The sequence below is a fragment of the Mus musculus genome, chromosome Y, assembly GCF_000001635.26.
Source record: "Mus musculus strain C57BL/6J chromosome Y, GRCm38.p6 C57BL/6J".
NCBI lineage: Eukaryota > Metazoa > Chordata > Mammalia > Rodentia > Muridae > Mus > Mus musculus.
This window is the reverse complement of record NC_000087.7, coordinates 35,953,427-35,974,118: the sequence shown is the minus strand read 5'-3', so window position 1 is coordinate 35,974,118 and position 20,692 is coordinate 35,953,427.

Below are 20,692 nucleotides of genomic sequence, written 5' to 3'. Positions count from 1 at the left end.
GTACTATGTCAATTTTCTGAAGAAGCACAAGACTGGTCCAGGTCCCTGCCAAGTGTATTCTGCAAAGGCCCCAGACATCCGGCCACTTTCCGAACCAGAGTAAAGGGGGTCTGCCGGGTGCAGAAGTGCTTTGCCTGAGCATTGGCAACAGACATCTTGGTTCTAGGACCCCACCGGGTGTATTCTGCACAGGTGAGAGTACGGAATACAGAAGCCAAAAGCTTCTGGGAGAGGTGGGAGCCACAGAGCTTCTAAGGCAGCCCACTTTTCGGGCCCCAGACAACTGGCAAATGTCCAGGCCAGAGGAAAGGGGTCTGACCAGTGCGGGAGCGCTTTGACTGAGCATCGGCGGCAGCAGATATCTTGGTTCCGGGACCCAGCCGAGAGTATTCTGCACAGGCTTCAGATATCTGGCCACTTTCCCAGCCAGAGGAAAGGGGTCTGCCCAGTGCAGGAGTGCTTTGCCTGAGCATCAGCTGCAGACATCTTGGTTCCAGGACTCCACAGAGTGTATTCTGGACGTGTGAGAGTGTAGAATACAGAAGCTAACACCTTCTGGGACAGGCCAAAGCAACTCAGCTTCAGGACAGGTCCTGTTTTGGGCCTTCTTCTTCGGCCAGGAGGGAGGTCTTTAGGCCATATATCTGTGCACCTTTCCCGTGAGAGGAGAGCTTGCCTGCAGAGAATGCTCTGACAACTGAAACTCAGAGGAGAGATGTAGTCTACCAGGTCTGCTGATAGAGGCTAACACAATCACCTGAGGAACAAGCTCTAACCAGAGAAAACTATAACAACTAGCTCCAGAGATTACCAGATGGCCAAAGGCAAATGTAAGAATTGTACTTACAGAAATCAAGAACACAGCACTCCCACTCCACCTAGTCATGTGCACCCCAACAAAACCGAAAAGCTAGACCCGGATTTAAAAGCATATCTCATGAAGATGGTAGAAGACATCAAGAAGGACTTTAATAATTCACTTAAAGAAATACAGGAGAACACTGCTAAAGTGTTACAAGTCCTTAAAGAAAAACAGGAAAACACAACCAAACAGGTAGAATTCCTTAAAGAAAAACAGGAAAACACATCCAAACAGGTGATGGAAATGAACAAAACCATACTAGACCTAAAAATGGAAGTAGACACAATAAAGAAAACCCAAAGTGAGGCAACGCTGGAGATAGAAACCCTAGGAAAGATATCTGGAACCATAGATGCAAGCATCAGCAACAGAATACAAGTGATGGAAGAGAGAATGTCAGGTGTAGAAGATTCCATAGAGAACATCAGCACAACAATCAAAGAAAATGCAAAATGCAAAAGGATCCTAACTCAAAACATCCAGGAAATACAGGACACAATGAGAAGACCAAACCTACAGATAATAGGAGTTGATGAGAATGAAGATTTTCAACTTAAAGGGGCAGCAAATATCTTCAAAATAATTATAGAAGAAAACTTTTCAAACCTAAAGAAAGAGATGCCCATGAACATAAAAAAAGCCTACAGAACTCCAAATAGACTTGACCAGAAAAGAAATTCCTCCCAACACATAATAATCAGAAAAACACATTCACTAAAAAAAGATAGAACATTATAAGCAGTAAGGGAGAATGGTCAAGTAACATATAAAGGCAGGCCTATCAGAATAACACCAGACTTTTCACCAGAGACTAGGAAAGCCAGAAGAGCCTGAACAGATGTTATACAGACACTAAGAGAACTCAAATGCCAACCCAGGCTACTATACCTGGCCAAAATCTCAATAACCATAGGTGGAGAAAACGATGTATTCTATTTCTCCTTCCCTGTGTAATTTGTTGACAACTTTCTGAAGTATTATAACTATCTATCCTAAAATTTAACATTTTTTTGTTTCATATTATTAATCAGTTGTTTGAAATACGAACTTATTATAGCACTACCCAATGCAGGTAGAAAATATTCATAATTATTATTTTTTAAACAATATTGTGTATTTATGTTTAGGTAGGTATGAAATTATTAAGACAAAGTATTCTGTCCTCGTTCTAAAATCAGTTCTAGGTAACAGTAAAATAGTTCCTATGATCTAGAAGTAAACACAGAAAAATAGACAACAGGAATATATTACTTTAAACCTAGATGATATATATGTACACAGTATATTTCAAATGAGTCACTAATCTTGTTGTCAGGGATCACAGATGTGTAATATGCTTGATTACTTTCTCTGCTAGTAGCATAAACAGAACATTCTGCCAGTATATAACAGCAAGCCCTAAGAATTAAATTTCAAGATTGTTTATAACTTTATTTATTCATGTTCTATTACTCGAGTATGTGGTTTCTTCAGAAAGTGTTGTAGTATCAAGTTTTGGACTGTAACCAAGAGTAATGCCACTTAAATGTAATATTTTAAATAAACTTCCTAAAATGTGACATTCCGTATGGAATAACAGACATAATCCTATACTCATGCTTACCTAAACTTGTAATCTCTAATGTTTCCTCCTCCTACTATGTTGCATGTGTTCTGTCATTCCCTCCTTCCCTAAAGGCTTCATCCTTTCTTCCATGCCATGTGCCACTTTGGGGTTCCTTATCTCCACAGATACTCCAAGTTAAACAAAAAATCTAATAGTTGAAGCTAGACCAAATGTGATTACAGACACGTAGCATTTCTCTTTATAGGCCTGACTTAACGCATTTATTATATAGTATTTTCAAATTCCATATACTCTCTAGCAAATTTAGTTACAGCTGATTGCATCTCCTTTTTTGAAAACAAAATCAACAAAAATGACTGAGCAAGTATCAATAGATAACCATGCTATCTTTTCTACACTCAAGTGTGATATAGGTGAGTCACCAGTTAGTTCTATTTTTAGATATTTTTAGCAAATTCCACACTGATTTTATCCTGGATGTACCAACTTAAGCACCCACCAGCAGTACAGCTGTACTTTATTCCCACATCGCTAATGCTTCTCGACTTTTGTTTTCCTGATTGTACTCATTCTTTAAGGAATGAGCTAGAATTTAAGTTTGGAGAAAAAAAGAGCACCAGAAATTTTTTTGTGGGAGCCATAGCTAGTGTTGAAAGATATAAGGAGTAATGTAATAAAGGGAATTGTTTCCTCGAGGTGAGTATCCACCAAGCTAATCCTGCAACTTGTGCAAAGAAATGTCCCAAGGATTGATCTGTTTATAGCAGAAAAACAACATATCAAATTTATGAAAAAATATTCAAGGAAGCAGGCAGGTTCTATCTAAAGCAGGCAAAAGAACTTGGCAACATCCACCATGTAGTTCTTTCATCAGATTAATGAAGGATACAGAAGTAAAAGAGCCATGGAGTCTTCCTACGTGGTTATGGAAAGCCACTGAGGGCATCCAGGTTGCAGCGAAGTTCCTGCATAGATGCCTAGAGAGGCTTTTAGTGAAGGTATGAAAGGGAAGCCTATATTGTGATATAGCAATCAGGATGTAAGAAGGTCCACAGCTGTGCGATATCTCTCAAAGAAAGCTACACACAAAGAATGGAACCAGCCCAAGACAGAGAAATATATTGTAGTCATGAAACTAGATAGGAAGAGCTTTTTAAGCCACAATGTACATAAATTTAGGATTTGGGGTTTGTCTAGCTAGATTTGATCTTGATTTTCCCAATATTTCCTGTTTATGTTTCTTTTCCTCTTATTTTGAATGAGAATGTATAATCATGTCAGTGTACTTTGAAAGTAAACAATGCTTTGAATTTGATTTTATATGGTGTTACAATTAAGAAATTGTAATCTATTCTAAAAGATAAAATATGATTGTAGTTGTATATGGAATTTTATCTCATGTTAAGCATGATTCTGCCCTGAAAATTCATATACTTTATTTGCAGTTGTATATTGGATATAGGATACTATGCTAGGCATAACTATTGCTTTCCTTTGGAAATTAATATAATATAAGGAGATATGATTGTATGTCTTATTGACAAGAGGTATACTTATGATGGCTAGTCTTGGTTGTAACCCTGATAATATTAGGAATTCACTAAAACTCTGGGAATTTGGGGCACCTGTGACGAATTTTTTTTCCTGATTTGATTATGTGAAATAGGAAGACCAACCCCAAATGTAGATCGTTTGTTCTGTTGTAGAAACAACTCTAAAATATAAATTTCATTGATGTCAGTTTTTTAATAAAAGTGTGTAGCTAGGACTAAATTCTAGTAGTTACAATCAAGATAGTTTTTATGATCCTACACTGTTTCTGTCTTTTATTACAGTGTTTCCTGAACACTGAGGTGGAGATTTGATGGTGACCTCCCTTGTAGGACTGACTGTTAGAAGGTCCCTCAGGCTTTGCATATTATCTGGCTGGTAGATTAGAAAGGAGATGGTTACAAGCAAAATTGGATGGATGAGCAGTTAGGCATTCCAAAGAGCAAATGGTGCTTGACTAACCTCGTAAGCTATCTCCCTCTATTCTCTGGGACTGGTTGTTGCTAGTCTATTTCTGTTTGTCCTTATATATCAGATTGATATTTCCCAAGTGTTGTTCCTCCATGCCCAGAACCCTTATTTTTAGTATTATACCTGAACAAGCTTCCTTTCATTTTCAGCTGATCTGCTCAGGTTTCAGTATTAGAGAGCATCTCAGCAGAGCTTGCAGCTCTATAACCCTGCCACTCCCACTGCTGCTGCTTTCCAACTAGCATTTCTGGACCCATCACGTGTTCACCTGCAACTTTACTCCAAGATGATTTGGCGGGAATCAGGTCCCTACCTCTGCTTCATAAATGAGTTTCAGAAATAGTAAAATTGAGCTTTGTTCAGAATTTTGCCTTAGCTACATCTTTCTCTTCTCTGCCTAGCTCCCTGTTCTCTTCCAGGTTTCCAAGATTCCTTTCCAGATTAGAACCCAGACATGTGAGCCGCTGGCCAGACACAACACATTTGAATTGGTACTTGTGTGTGAATTACACATCTACATGCTCCTGACGCTGTCAGGAGTATAATCTGTTTCACACTCAGCAACACTGAGTCTAGGAGGCTAAAGGCAAGCTAATGGCTAACAGAAAGAATGTATTGAAACAAAGTTGCAGAGTGTTGAGTCCTGAAACAATGAAAGGCAGAGATGACCCTGCCTTAAGTGCTTCTCTCTCTGACAGGCAAATGCCAAACAGAAGTCAATTTATTTCTTGATCTCTTGAGGTTCTATGCCCCTTCAGGGTTCTCATTCTCTAAGCTCTGCATGCATGCCCGACATGACTAGGTCATGTTATGTCTTCTGCTGATCAGAGGAAGGATTTGTCCTGCTTTAGAGCCCGGCCCCAGGAAGTTAGAACCCAATAAAAGCAGACCTAATGATTTATATGAACTCAGGCTGTGTCCTTTATTATCATAGCACAAGGAATGCTAAAATATGGATAGTTATGGTGAATTTAATCCTGGCTCATTGCCACAAGACTCTAGGTGTCTGTGTAAAGGTTTCTCTTGGCTGCATGAGCTTTGCCAATTTAGATATCTGAAGCCTTATGTCATGGACCTTGGCCCACAAAAATCCTGATTTCTTTTCTCCAGTTTTTTCCAGCATGAATCCTAGATACTGCTGAAATATTACTTCTGAGTCAGACATTGAGCAAAATTTTGTGTATGAGATCTTACAAGAGAGCTTTATACAATGCCCAAGTCTGCCTTCAAGATAAACAAGCCAGTTCAGAACTACCTTTACTGGGATGCTCCATATTCTCTACCCAGAAATCACTGTATTTTCCCCAGGACCACTTTTTCTTTTCTCAGCTTGAAGTCTAGATTACTTCTGTCTCTCTCTGATTTCTATGCTCCCCATTCTCTCTCCCATGTAGATGCTTCAGGGATGAATCATCTCTATAGAAAGGGACTGACTGGTTTAAGAGAAGTTCAAGTTGCTACAACAGTAGTTTTATCAGAGTGGATGACCAGAACTCTCCAGGTTACAACAGACTATTCATAGAAGGGACTGCAGATATCGTGGTGAATTGTGGAGAGCCGGTACGTGCTGCAAGCAATTACGTGCGTGCTGCCAGTAATCTCTGAGAAGAGCCATGTGTGCCGTGAGCAATCAACATTATAAGATGGTGCGGGCCTCCACTGTGCCTAACTAGTAAACAAGCCTTGTACGCAGGTGCGAGAGTGAATTCACTCCTAGTCACTCCCATTCTCGGGGTGTAATAGTGGGGTGATGGGCAAGCAATGAATCAGGAGCTGTCATGCCATATCAGGTGCTGAAACGTCTCGCTGCTGGTTATAAAAGCAGTGCCATTTTCCCGGATCGGGATCTTCCTGAGAAGCAAGCAATAAAGCTCTTGCTGAGGAAGATTCTGGTTTGTTGCATCTTTCTTGCTGGTCGAGCTGGACGCAATAAGTGGTGCCAAAACCCGGGAACTGTCATCACACCAGCGCAAGGAAGATCCCTCATTCACGGGGCAGAATCAGAACTGTGGGACAAAAGGCTCTACAAGGTACCTACAATCTTGAAATTTCTCCAGAGTTAGAAGCCCTTTTGATTGTTTGCATGGCGATTACACTTTTCCTTTTGGTTTCGTTTTGTTTCCACCACTGGAACTGTTGACTGGTTCTTAGTCGCAGTCAGGCCTGGACAGCGCCTGGACAGCAACCAATTTCAGGCCCGGTCAGGCCTGGACAGCGGCAGTATGGGAATCTCCCATTCTATAGTAGTAGGCTTACGCTCAGTCCTGAAGCAGTGTGGCCTAAAAATCGCCACTAAGACCTAAGAGGGATTTGTCAGAGAGATAGACCGTGTTGCACCATGGTATGCTTGCTCATTGTCATTAACTGTCGCCTCTTGGGACAAACTGAAAGGAGATCTAGTTAGGGAACAACAGAAAGGCAAACTTAAAGGAGGGATTATGCCGCTATGAAATTGGTGAAATCGTGTTTAACAGATGAGGATTGTCAGCAAATGGTAGAAGCGGGGCAGAAAGTTCTGGACGAAATTCAAGAAAGTCTATCAGAGGTAGAGCGGGGAGAGAGAGGAAAAATAGAGAGGAAACAAAGTGCACTGAAGAATTTAGGCCTTTCCATGAGCCTTGAGACCGAGGAAAAGAGAATGTCAGGGAAAATACCTGGGGAGAGATTAGAAAAAAGGATGGAAAGGGAGAGAAGAAGGGAGATCGAGCTGGAGAGGCACATAAGGAAAGAAGCCTCTACCCACCACTAGATGAGTTTAAGCAGCTAGCTGTCAGTAGCTCAGAATCAGATAAGGAACTTATTCCTATGAGGAAACAGACTTAGAGAAGAAAGCGACAGGTTGTGAGGGAGAAAGATACCAGTCAGATGAAAGACAAGTTAATCAGTTACAGAATAACATGAAAGCAGCTAGAGACAAATGTCAAATCATTGCGCGGTCTTCGGATATGCAACTTCAGGGTTCTAGTGCACCTCCGCCTTATGTGCAGAGGCACCATTCTGAGCCTTATGTGCAGAGGTATCATTCAGACTCATTTATACCAAAAGAAGAACAGAGGAAGATACAACAGGCATTTCCAGTTTTTGAAAGAGCTGAGGGAGGGCGTGTTCACGCTCCAGTAGAATATATACAGATTAAGGAGCTTGCAGAAACAGTCCGTGTTATGGAGTCAGAGCTAATTTCACTGTAGCACAAGTTGAAAGGCTTGCAACTCACACTATGACTCCTGGTGATTGCCAGACTGTAGTAAAAGCTGCAGCCCCCAGTATGGGGATGTATCTTGAATGGAAAGTTTTGTGGCAGGACTCCTGTCAGACGCAGGCAAGGGCCAATGCCACCATGGAAGGAAACCAAAGGACATGGACATTTGAATTGCTTACAGGTCAGGGACAGCATGCTGCTAACCAAACAGATTATCATTGGGGAGCATACGCCCAGATCTCAGCTGCCACTGTTAAGGCATGGAAGGCACTCTCTAAGAAGGGAGAGGCAAGTGGGCATTTGACCAAGATCACTCAGGGCTCCCAGGAGTCGTACTCAGATTTTGTGGCTAGAATGACAGAGGCAGCACGAGAATATTTTGAGATACAAAAGCAGCTATGCCTTTAATTGGACAGTTGATATATGAACAGGCTACCCAGGAATGCAGGGCGGCTATTACACCTGGAAAAAGCAAGGGACTGCAGGACTGGTCGAAGGTTTGCCGTGAACTTGGTGGGCCACTCACTAATGCAGGTTTAGCAGCTGCCATTCTACAAGTGCAAAAATGCCCTGACATGGCTGAGCTCAAACTCTGCTATAATCGTGGCAAACCGGGACACTTAAAAAAGGACTGTAGAGCCCTTGTTAAAAGGAGAGCACCAGGATTGTGCACTAAGTTTGGAAAATGATATCATTGGACTAGCGCTTGTCGTTCAATCAGGGACATTCGAGGCAGGCTCCTGCAGCCAGGATTCCCTCAAGCAGTAGATAATGACACCATTTCAAAAAACCAGTACAGGGCCCTCAGGTCTCAGGGCCCGAAAACATATGGGACCTCGACAGGCGAAAGGTGGACCCCACAGTCCGCAGGGCAACACCCAATTCATGCTGATCCCTCAAATGGGAGTGCAGCCTATTCCTACTAACTATAAAGGACCTCTGCCATCTGGGAGTGTCGGCCTAATATTGGGCAGGGCTTCCCTTACACTACAAGGTCTTATTGTTCACCCTGGAGATGTAGATCAAGATTATGAAGGGGGACTTCAAGTTCTCTCTCTGTTCCTGTCCTCAGGGTGTCGTTTCTATTTCACAAGTAGATAGAATAGCTCAGTTAGTAATTCAGCCAAGCCTACATGGCTGTTTTCCCTCTTCTGGTGTCCCTCAAGCTACCAGAGGGATTGGTTCTATTGGAAATGATTCGGCTTATTTAATAATGCCTATAGATTCCAGGCCTTCTTTAGAGTTAGTTATAGAAGGGAAACAATTTAAGGGGATTTTAGACACAGCAGCAGACAAAAGTATTATTTCTTCTCACTGGTGGCCGAAAACTTGGCCAGTTATTCAGTCATCACATTCTTTGCAAGGTTTCGGTTATCAGTCCTGTCCCACTATTAGTTCCCGTTCTTTGAGCTGGACAGCGCCTGAAGGTCAAATGGGACGATTCACTCCTTATGTCTTACCACTCCCAGTAAATCTCTGGGGGAAAGACATCTTACAGGCACTAGGACTGACCTTAACTAATGCATGCTCGCCACAAGCTGTTCGAATGATTAAGAAAATATGCTATAAAGAAGGAAGGGGATTAGGAAAAGGAGAGCAGGGTAAACTTGAACCTATCCCTCAAAAAGGTAATAATGGGAGACAAGGTTTGGATTTTTTCTAGAGACAGCTGTTGAGGGTTCCATGCCCATACCATGGCTTACAGAGGAAGTTGTATGGGTTCCCCAATGGCCTCTCTCCTCTGAAAAATTAGAAGCAGCCACAAAACTAATTTCTGAACAGCTACACTTGGGTCATTTAGAGCCTTCTACCTCACCCTGGAATACACCTATTTTCTTAATTAAGAAAAAAATCTGGCAAATGGCGCTTATTACATGATCTTAGAGCAATTAATGCGCAAATGCATCTGTTTGGACCAGTTCAGCAAGGGCTACCATTACTTTCTGCCTTACCCAAAAATTGGGAAATTATAATCCTAGACATTAAAAATTGCTTTTTCTCTATACCTTTATGCCCTCAAGATAAGCAAAGATTTGCATTTACGATCCCAGCCATTAATTACTTAGAGCCAGATCAAAGATACCAATGGAAGGTCCTACCTAAGGGGATGGCGAATAGCCCCACCATGTGTCAACTGTATGTACAATTGGCACTTAAGTCAGTTAGAGAACATTTTCCATCATTACAGGTGATAATTTATATGGAGGACATTTTGATTTGCCATAAAAATTCAGAGTTATTGCAAGATGCATACCTTATATTAATAAAAACGTTAGGGCAATGGGGATTGCAGGTGGCCACCGAAAAGGTGCAAGTTGCTCGAATGGGAGCCTTCCTAGGGTCACTTATTTATCCTGACAAAATTGTTCCTCAAAAATTAGAGATTCGCAAAGATCAACTACATACCTTGAATGATTTTCAAAAATTGTTAGGAGATATTAATTGGCTGAGACCCTTTTGAAAATTCCATCAGCAGAATTAAAGCCCTTATTTGACATATTAGAGGGAGATACCCATATCTCCTCCCACAGAGCACTTACCCCAGCTGCATGTCAAGCTTTACAAATTGTAGAAAAGGCCCTACAAGATGCTCAATTACAACGCATTGACGAGTCAAAGTCATTTGAATTGTGCATATTAAAAACTGCACAGTTACCAACAGTGGTCTTATGGCAAAATGGGCCCTTGTTGTGGGTCCATCCTAATGCTTCCCCTGCAAAAATCATTGAGTGGTATCCTAATGCAGTTGCTTAACTTGCACTTAGGGGGATAAAAGCAGCCATTACTTATTTCGGGTAAGAACCTTATATAGTAAGTGTACCTTATACTTCTGCTCAAGTTCAAACCCTGGCAGCAACAACCAACGATTGGGCAGTCTTGGTTGCCTCCTATTCAGGACAAATTGATAACCATTATCCAAAACATACAATTTTACAATTTGCCTTAAGCCAAGCTATAGTGTTTCCAATAATAACAGTCAAACACCCACTTCCGGATGGGGTAGTAGTGTATACAGATGGATCCAAATCTGGTATAGGTGCATATGTAGTAAATGGCCAAGTAACATCTAAACAATATAATGATTCATCACCCCATGTTGTAGAGTGTTTGGTAGTTCTAGAAGTCCTTGAAACTTTCCTGGGACCGCTCAAAATTGTATCTGATTCCTTATATGTGTTCAATGCAGTTAATATGCTTTAAGTTGCAGGCTTAATTAAACCAACTAGTAAGCTTGCTCACATTTTTCAAAAGATTCAGTCAGCCTTGTTATACAGAAGACATCTTGTCTATATTACTCATGTTTGAGCTCATTCTGGCCTTCCTGGCCTCATGTCTCATGGAAATGACTTAGCAGACAAAGCCACTAGAATCATGGCTGCTGCTTTGTCCTCACAGGCAGAGGCTGCAAGAGAATTTCATGAATGCTTTCATGTGACACCTGAGACATTACACCACCGTTTTACTTTAACCAGGAAAGAATCTCGTGACATTGTCACCCAATGTCAAAACTGTTGTCAATTTTTACCTACTCCTCATGTAGGGGTAAATCCTCGTGGCGTCAGGACATTACAGGTCTGGCAAATGGATGTCAGTCATATTTCCTCCTTTGGGAGAAATCAATATTTACATGTTTCTATTGACACCTGCTCTGGTGTAATATTTGCCACACCTTTAACAGGTGAAAAAGCCTCTCATGTTATACAGCACTGCCTAGAAGCGTGGAGTGTGTGGGGCAAGACCACAATTCTAAAAACGGATAATGGGCCAGCATATAAATCTACTTAATTTCAACAATTTTGTCATCAAATGGATGTCACTCATTTGACTGGCCTTCCTTATAATACTCAAGGACAAGGCATTGTGGAACGTGCCCACCCCAAACTCAAATCTTATAAAACAGAAAGGGGGAGTTGATGAGACTCTGACCTCAGTGCCAAGAGTAGCAGTATCTATGGCACTCTTTACACTTAATTTTTTGAAAATCGACGAGCAGGGACACTCTGCAGCTGAGCGACATAGCTCAGACCCTGATAGACCAAAAGAAATGGTCAAAAAGAAGGATGTTTTAACTGGTCAGTGGAAAGGCCCGGATCCTATCTTAATCAGATCCTGGGGAGCTGTTTGTGTTTTTTCACAGAGTGAAGACAACCCATTTTGGCTGCCGGAATGACTCATCCCCAGGATATTCATCAAGGATGGTGCAGAAGATGCTGACCTCCCGAGGACTGTTCCTGATCCTGACAATGCTGAACTTGTCTCAGGTTCCTAGTATAATGGGCCAGCAGAGATGGGCTATTCTCTCAACTTTCCCTAAACCAATGCCAGTTCGCTATGATGCTATAGTTTTTCCAAAATTCTTTACTACTGATAAAACAGTGGATTTGCCATATTTACCCTATGATCCCAACCCGAGCACCATTAGGAGAAAATCGCACTTTACTAGAACAGGGTTCTTTATGTTTTCGAATTAATGGACCAGGAAATTGTATCAACCTCACAGCCCAATCTTTGGGGAAGTTTAATGAGCATAGAGGAGGTTGCGTGAGCACAACCCAAGATACTTCCAATGTAGAGATAACCTTTACAAATCGGACCTTTTGGCACGAGGTAAATTGGGTTAATGGTACATTTCTACCACCTAACTTTTCAGACAAAAAACGTCCACACCAACCAAAAATAGCCCCTCATTGTAGTTTGGAAGATGAAGGGCTGATCCTGCCTTGGTCTGATTGTCAATCCTCCATCACTCATTGGGCAGATCAGAGTAAGACCTTTTTACTTTTCTCCCAACATGATAGATAACCCAGAGAAGGAATTTTTTATGAAAAAGGGACTTTTCATACAGGATATTAGAATGCATCCCTTTCACAAGTGGGTGCTTTGTGGAGTCAATGGCAGTTGTACAGAACTCAATCCTTTGATCTTTATCCAGGGAGGAGCAGTTGGAAAGGCTTCTTTTACTGGCATCTCAAGATTTGCTCAGTATTGGGGAATACATGATGCCTCCCTGGACTCTTATGGATATAGTAATACCAGTGCAGAGATCACTGGGTTTAATAAAACTTTGGTAAACCAGATTAATTATCCATCTACCACAGTCTGTGTTTACCCCGCTTTCTTGTTTATTCTTTCAAATGATTCATTTGAAATCTGTTCCAATGATAATTGTTGGATTTCTCAATGTTGGGATGTAACAAAGAACACCCGTGCCATGGTGGCACGGATCCCACGTTGGATCCCTGTTCTGGTGGATACACCCTCCATCTTATCTATGTTTTGAAAAAAGAGAGATTTTGGCATTACTGCTGCCGTGATCATAGCAATTTCAGCCAGTGCAGCTGCTGCTACAGCTGCAGGGTATGCTATGTTTAGTGCGGTTCAATCAGGCACAAAATTAAATCAGCTTTCAGCAGATCTGGCTGATGCCATCACTGTCCAAACTTCTGCTAGTACCAAGTTAAAGGGAGGGCTGATGACTTTGAATCAGTGCCTTGACCTGGCGGAAGAACAGATAGGTGTTCTATACCAGATGGCCCAGTTGGGTTGTGAAAGAAAACTGGAAGCTCTGTGCATTACCAGTGTCCAATATGAAATTTTACTTATGCAGCTAATTTGTCTAGACAGGTTTCTTTATATCTTGCAGGAAACTGGTCTGAAAGATTCGATGAGACCCTTGAGGTCCTTAGAGCGGCCGTTCTAAAGATCAACTCAACACGAGTGGACCTGTCATTGACAGAGGTCCTCTCCTCCTGGATTTCATCTGCCTTTTCTTATTTTAAGGAATGGGTGGGGGTAGGTTTATTTGGCGTTGCCACCTGCTGTGGACTTGTGGTCATGCTCTGGTTGGTTTGCAAGCTCAGAACCCAACAAACACGTGACAAGGTTTTGATAACCCAAGCACTTGCTGCCATCAAGCAAGGGGCCTTCCCTGAAATCTGGCTATCTATGCTCAAAAATTAATTGACATTGGTGGCTGTCCTCTTTTATAGAGTTCGCCCTAGTTTATTTAGTAGTTAATGTCACATAGCACTGTGGTATCCAGGGACGGGCAACTTTCCTCATGCACAGATCAACCTAAGACACGGGGCCTGGTGGCGATAGGGTTACCCTATGACAGGAAAGGCTGTGACATTGGAGGAATGACCTAAGACAGGAGCCACAGTGGATGGGCAAAGATACACAGGCCTAGACCAGCCTCAAGTTTTAATAAAATAAAAAGGGGAAGATGTGGAGAGCAGGTACGTACTGCGAGCAATCTCGTGCATGCCACCAGTAATCTCTGAGGAGAGCCGTGTGTGCCACGAGCAATCGCCATTATAAGATGGCGCGGGCCTCCGCTGTGGCTAACTAGTAAAGAAGCCTTGTACGAAGGTGCGAGAGTGAATTCACTCCTAGTCACTCCCATTCTCGGGGTGAAATAGTCAAGTGATGGGCAAGCAATGAATCAGGAGCTGTCATGCCATATCAGGTGCTGAAATGTCACGCTGCAGGTTATAAAAGCAGCGCCATTTTCCCGGTTCGGGATCTTCCTGATAAGCAAGCAATAAAGCTCTTGCTGTGGAAGATTCTAGTTTGTTGTATCTTTCTTGCCGGTCGAGCGGGACGCAATATTGAATAGCTTTTACCTCCCTGCTGTTGCTCTCCTAGTACTGACCAGAAACTGAGGTGCCATTTCCAGCAGACTGTTCTAGAACATAGTCATAGAACACATCTTCCTTCGAAAGCAGCTTCTAGGCTTCATTGGAAAACCTTAAATCTGTGAATATTGGGAACAGAGTCTGTACATAGCTCAGTTGACAGAGTGACTGCCTAGCATTTAGGATGCCTAGGACTCAGTGATTAGTGCTGTCTTTACTTTATTGCCTTTAGTGGGTCTACTTATTATATTGTAATACACTTGGGATCATAGAAAGGGATATCATGATGACCTAAGACCAAGACTGTCAATGATGTTGGTTAGAGTCTTCTCTTGTATCCTCAGGCTAAAGAGACCTGATACCAGAGTGACTCACATTACTGAGAAACTCAAGTTTCTATTTCATTTCTTTTTAAGGCCTCTTAATTCAAAGAGTCATTGCCATTACAAGGTGTAACAATCACACACTTTATCTCTTTTATCTAGGTGATTTCCCAGTGTTCTTTACTTGGTTCATCAGCTCTAGGATTCAATGCAAAATAGCAACCAATAGTATTAAAATCTTGGATAGAACAGATATATAACAGTAATTACTTTGCCTGAATATATTAGTACAAAATCTGACATAACTGAACAAATGGAAACTAGGCTTGTGTCATGGATTAGAGGGCCTAGATCTTTTTCACAGCAGGTTATGCACCCTTTAGGATCCTCTGTAGAAACAATGAGGTACAATGGTCACTGATCATTCTTAACAGAGAGGCCCTTCTCTACAGGTAACAGATTCCTAGATCCACATTAAGTTGATTCCTGCTAAGACGGTCTATAGTGTATGACCATGTTAAATTCATGCAGGAAGCTACTGAAAAACAAAGCATTGTTCCAATCAGCAACAGACAGGACACAGAGCTCTGAGTATACAGCCAAGGGGAAATTTAAGTCATAGGGGTTAGGCTAATATCCTCTGATCTAAATTGTTCTGATCATGTCTTAATAGCTATGTATCTTAGTACCTGAAAACTATTTCCCTACATTCATTTGCTTATTCATGATTGGAATATATATTGTACGCTTTCTCATTTCGTGGTATGTTAAATTTGGAACTTGGTATAAAACTGTTAATAATCCGAATGTGCAGTATTCAATTGCATTATATATGCCTTAAACACCATGAGAAGGAAGGAAATGAATATAATAAATCTTTTTTTTTTTGCCATGTAATACAAACTTATTCAGAAAACCTACTGAAAGACCCCCGTGGGGAGTCCCTTCTCAGGCAAGCGCGCACCCAGTAGGACACTGAGACCGAACTCACTGTAATTATACAAGGCTTTAATGGCATACAAACACACAAACAACAAAGGTTCGCTCAAGCCAGAATGCTGAGGACGAAACTCATGCACCGCGCAGGGGGCAGGGGAGTTCAACCCCAGCCCAAACTTTTTACAGGCTTATAAAGGCAAAAACCACAAACCAAAAACAGGGGAGCCAAAAGAATTTGCGCCATTACACATAATTGGCTTATTTAAATGGCGGCAGGATGATTACAAATTAGCAGGGTAATATGTACCTGCTAAAATGGAGAAAGACACAAGGGCTTGGGACTTCTCGAGGTCAGCAGGACACCTGGTCAATGTATGATTTATGGGGTCTATAGAGAGGTGCCATCCTGCCAGATGGCCATTTGGTCTGCCCTGATAGCAGTGGCTAGTTCCTGCATTCTCTTTTTAATCTTTTATGGCCGGAAATTCTTAGCTACAGGGTGAGTATGGCTGTGCCTGGACCCGCCTGGGTCTATTCTTCAGCCCTGAATTTCTTGAACTTACATACCACAATGCTATAAGACCCAAAATTATAAGTTTTTGCTGTTCATTTCCCACTTCTTTTAGTGGATAGCTCTAATCTTAGAACGACCTTTCTTCTTGTTGATATTGCAGTCTGAGGACCATGACTTGTATGGTGTTTATTTTATCTTTAACAAAAGCAACCAGCTTATTTAAAATACATGGGCCAAAAGAAAGCAGGAGGAAAAAAATAATCAGAGGGCCTGCCAGGGTGGAATCAGTGTCGTAAAACAGGGAGACCTGTTAAACCAATTTTCATACCATCCTTAATACGCTTCTCTTTCTTTGCTTCATTTTTCTAACCTTTCTCTGAGCTTAGCCATGGAGTCCCTGATAAGACCAGAATGGTCTACATAAAAACAACACTCTTCTTTTAGTGCGGCACAGAGTCCACCTTCTTTGAGAAAAAGTAGATCTAGCCCCCTCCTGTTCTGTAGCGAGGTCAAAGATTCTTCAAGTTTGGTGATGGACTGCTCTAGTGCTCCTAGGTCTGCATCCATAGCGGTTGTGCAATTCATGAAAATAGTGGGGGGTCTGTATTAAGGCAGTTGTGCCTGTAACGACCCCAGCTGCTGATCCTAGACCCAAAAGCACTGCTAAGGTCATGGTAATGGGTTCCCTATTATACCGGGTCCAGTGGTTGAATCCATTGACAAAAAACTGTCATCATGATACAGAAGCCTAGGAACCCTCTGAACTAAACGACAATAATCTTTAGAAGTATTAAAAACAGAAGTAAATACACAGGGAGTGAGTCCAGTGTTGCAAGCCCATACTGTGACTAAGGGAGGGACTAAGTACTGACCTCTATTACTGGAAGACTGGAGATGATGAGTCTGATTACAGAGTTACCGTTTGTCATGTGGGACTTGTTCCAGGCAAAGTCCATTTCCCGAGACAGCTGCTAATGTTAGTTTTCTGTTTTCTCCCCAAGGACACTGAGAATTGTCCTCAGCCTTATTGTATGTCTTGACTTGAGCAACTCCCTCATAATATGGGGGATTGGAGGCATAACACAGCCAACAAGACTTAGTGATGTTGGGATTGGTACAATTGCGTACCAAAAAGCCCCCTGTACCAGACTAAACAGACGGTTTTCAGTATCTGGGGGAGTAGGGGCAATGTAAGTTTCAGGTCTGAGGAAGGGGTATAGACTTCTGTTGGAATAGCTGGACCAACTAGGGTATGTCCGGGAAAAGTAGGACTGGGAAGGGGCATTGGAGGTTTTTAACAAGAACGGGGGTAGGTCCTACTGCCTGGGTTGGGGGACACTTCATCTTTAGCCGTATCTTAAATGTGAATCCAGGGCCCGTCCCTGTCACATAAAATGTTAGGCCCCACAGTCTTCCCTTTATCCAATCTTTTTTGTCTCTTTTGCTTTTTGAGTAAAAGTGATGTTTAAGGAATCATGGCCCTTATTTCATCTGGATACTATAATAATATCAAGCTAGAGGAAGGGTCCCAATGAGTGGTACCAGTGGTTTCACATCTCCACTGACTACAGAAGTTGCCCTCTATTCCCCCACACCAGCAAGCCTCTTTTTTATTTGCCCTATCCCTGTGACAGACATAAAAGGGCTCCTGACAAAGTCTCCTCTGTTGAGACCTGCTACTACAGCCTGGTATATCTGCAATGTACTTTCCTTGTTAACTTAACCCCTGGTGATATGGCTGCTTGTGATAGATTACCTCATCTTGGGGCACCGTTTCATGTGACTCTTCAGGGATATCCCAGGCATCTAATCCATCTATCAGGGCACAGATTTCAGGAAACAGAGGGGGACACCATGTATAAGGGGGGGGGGCTTTGAAGTACTCCATACAGTATCTCCAGCTTGAGAGATGGCCTCCCATGTCAGGGTCATAAGAGTGTGAGGATTATTACCCAAGGTTGGTGTACAGCGAAGGCACAGTTTAAGAGAATTATCAGGATCGGCCACTGTCCAATTTTCTCTGAGGTCGTCTTCATCCTGGTTGGATGCCTTTTTTTTATGTGGGATGCGTGGATCCAGGCAGCGATCCTGTCTACCTTTGCTACCTTGGCGCTGGTCAGCAGCACTAGATAAGGTCCCTTCCACCGTGGCTCAAGCATGCCAGCTCGATGTTGTCAGACCAGAACTGAGTCCCCGACCTGGAACCTGTGGGGCACTGCACTGCTCCCTGTTGTGTAGGCTTCTTTAATCTGGTCCCAGATCTGTGTTCTGACAACTTCTACGGCCTTTAAATGGGTAAACAGAGAAGAGGGTGAGGAAGAGTCAGCACTGGAATTCAATATCCCATCAGACTCGGTCAAGGGGGGTGGTCCCCCATGTAGAATTTCATAAGGAGTAATGCCGAAACACCCAGGTGTGTTTCGGGCCCTAAGGAGCACAAAGGGAAGGAGGGTCACCCAGTCTTTACCACTGGTCTCAAAAGCTAATTTAGTTAGGGTTTCTTTTAGAGTCCTGTTCATTCCTTCTACCTATACTGATCTCTGGGGTTTATAAGCACAATATAACTTCCAATTGTTCCCCAAATGTGTGGCTAATTCCTGACTTACCTGGGCAACAAATGCAAGCCCATTATCCAAGCATATTTCCCTGGGGATCCCAAACTGGGGTAGGATCTCTTCAACGATCTTCTTGGTCACCACCTGAGCAGTTTCAGACTTGGTGGGGAAGGCTTCTACCCATCCTGAGAAAGTGTCTATGAAAACTAGTAACTATTTATTACCATATTTTCCTGGTTTGATCTCAGTGAAGTCTACTTCCCAGTAAACTCCAGTTCTATCCCCCAGTTGTCGTTTTCCTTGTTCATTAAAGGGGCGTGCAGCATTAATTAGGGAACACACTTGCAGGATTTAGTTACTTGTTCGTCTAGTAGCCTAAGCACATAATAGTTTGAGGACTGGATTAAATCACACAATTTCTTTGCTCCCAGATGTGTCAGGGGATGGATGCGTTTTACATATGCCTTTCCTTCTCTATAGGGCAAAATAATTTTTCCTTCTTTTGTTCTTGCTATCCCATGGTAGCTAAATCCTTTGGACTTCCCTTGTTCTTCAAGATCTTAAATCATCTCATAATCTTTGGAGGTGTATTCAAAACTGATCTCTGGGGTCCCTTTTGGTTCTTCTATACTCTCTACAGGCAGCGCAGGGATGCCTTGTACCACCTGTTTGGCCACCCAACCTGCCATCTGATTTCCCTGGGATACAGCACCTTGCCCCTTTTGATGGCCAAGGCAGAGGATGATGGCCACTTTCTTGGGCATGTGTATAGCCTCTAGGAGGGCCAAGATTTCTTCTTTATTTTTGATTTCCTTGCCTGCCGAAGTAAGTAGCCCCCTTTGTCTATAGATGGCCCCATGAATGTGGGCTGTGGCAAAAGCATAGTGGCTGTCAGTGTAAATATTGATTGCCTTACCTTCTGCCAGCCGCAGAGCTTTAGTTAGCGTCAGGAGCTCAGCCTTCTGAGCCGAAGTTCCTTCTGGAAGTTAACTTGCCCAAATTACATGTTTTCTGTCAACCACTGCCTCTCCTGCTCTTTATTTTCCCTCCACCACAAAGCTTCTACCATCTGTGTACCAGTCAGGCACACCTGGCCAAGTTCGGTCAGTCAGATCCTTTCTCGATCCAGTTTCTTCAGCCAGGATATCAGCACATTGGTGTACCCAGGTAGAGGCATCCGTCTTGGGGAGGAGGGTGGTAGGATTGTGGATGGCAGGTAGGGCAAAAGTCACTCGGTCATTTAGCAACAGGCTCTGGTAGTGGGTCATCCGGGCATTTGTCATCCAATGGTCAGGGGGCTGTCATACAATACTCTTTAACGCATGGGGAGTGATTACACTCACATGCTGACCTAGAGTAAGCTTGCCAGTATCTTTAACAAGTAGGGCTACTGCAGCGATGGCTTTTAGGCAGGAGGGCCATTCACTGGCAACTGGGTCCAATTTTTTAGACAGGTAGGCCACTGGCCTCTTCCAGGGCCCCAGAGTCTGAGTCAGGACTCTGCGGGCTACTCCAGCTGGCTCATCAACGTATATGGTGAAAGGCTTAGTCAAATCTGGCAGGGCCAAAGCCTGGGCTGCAAGCAGAGCAGCCTTTGTGCTGTTAAAGGCTTTTTGGTGTTCCTCTGTCCAGGTGAACGGGACTTTTTCTTTAGTGAGTGGGTACAGAGGTGCCGCCAACATTGTGGACCCTGGTATTCAGAGTCTACAAAAGCCTGCCGTTCCCAGAAACTCACGTACTTGTCAAAGAGTGGTGGGGGTTGGGATCTGCATCACAGTCTTCTTTCGAGCTTCGGAGAACCACTGCTTTCCTTCTCGGAGGGAGTATCCTAGGTAGGTCAAGTCCATATGGCATAGCTGAGCTTTCTTAGGAGTACACCAATTCACTTTTTTCATTTAGAAGCTTCTTGATCCTGTCAAGGCACAGTTCCTGGGTTGAAGCTGCAAGGATTAAATCATCTCCATACTCCAGGAGAGAAATTTGGAGGTTCTGTTCCCTAAAGGGCATAAGGTTGTGGTGGACCACTTCATCAAAAAAAGTGGGTGAATTTTTGAACCTCTGTCGCAGCCTAGT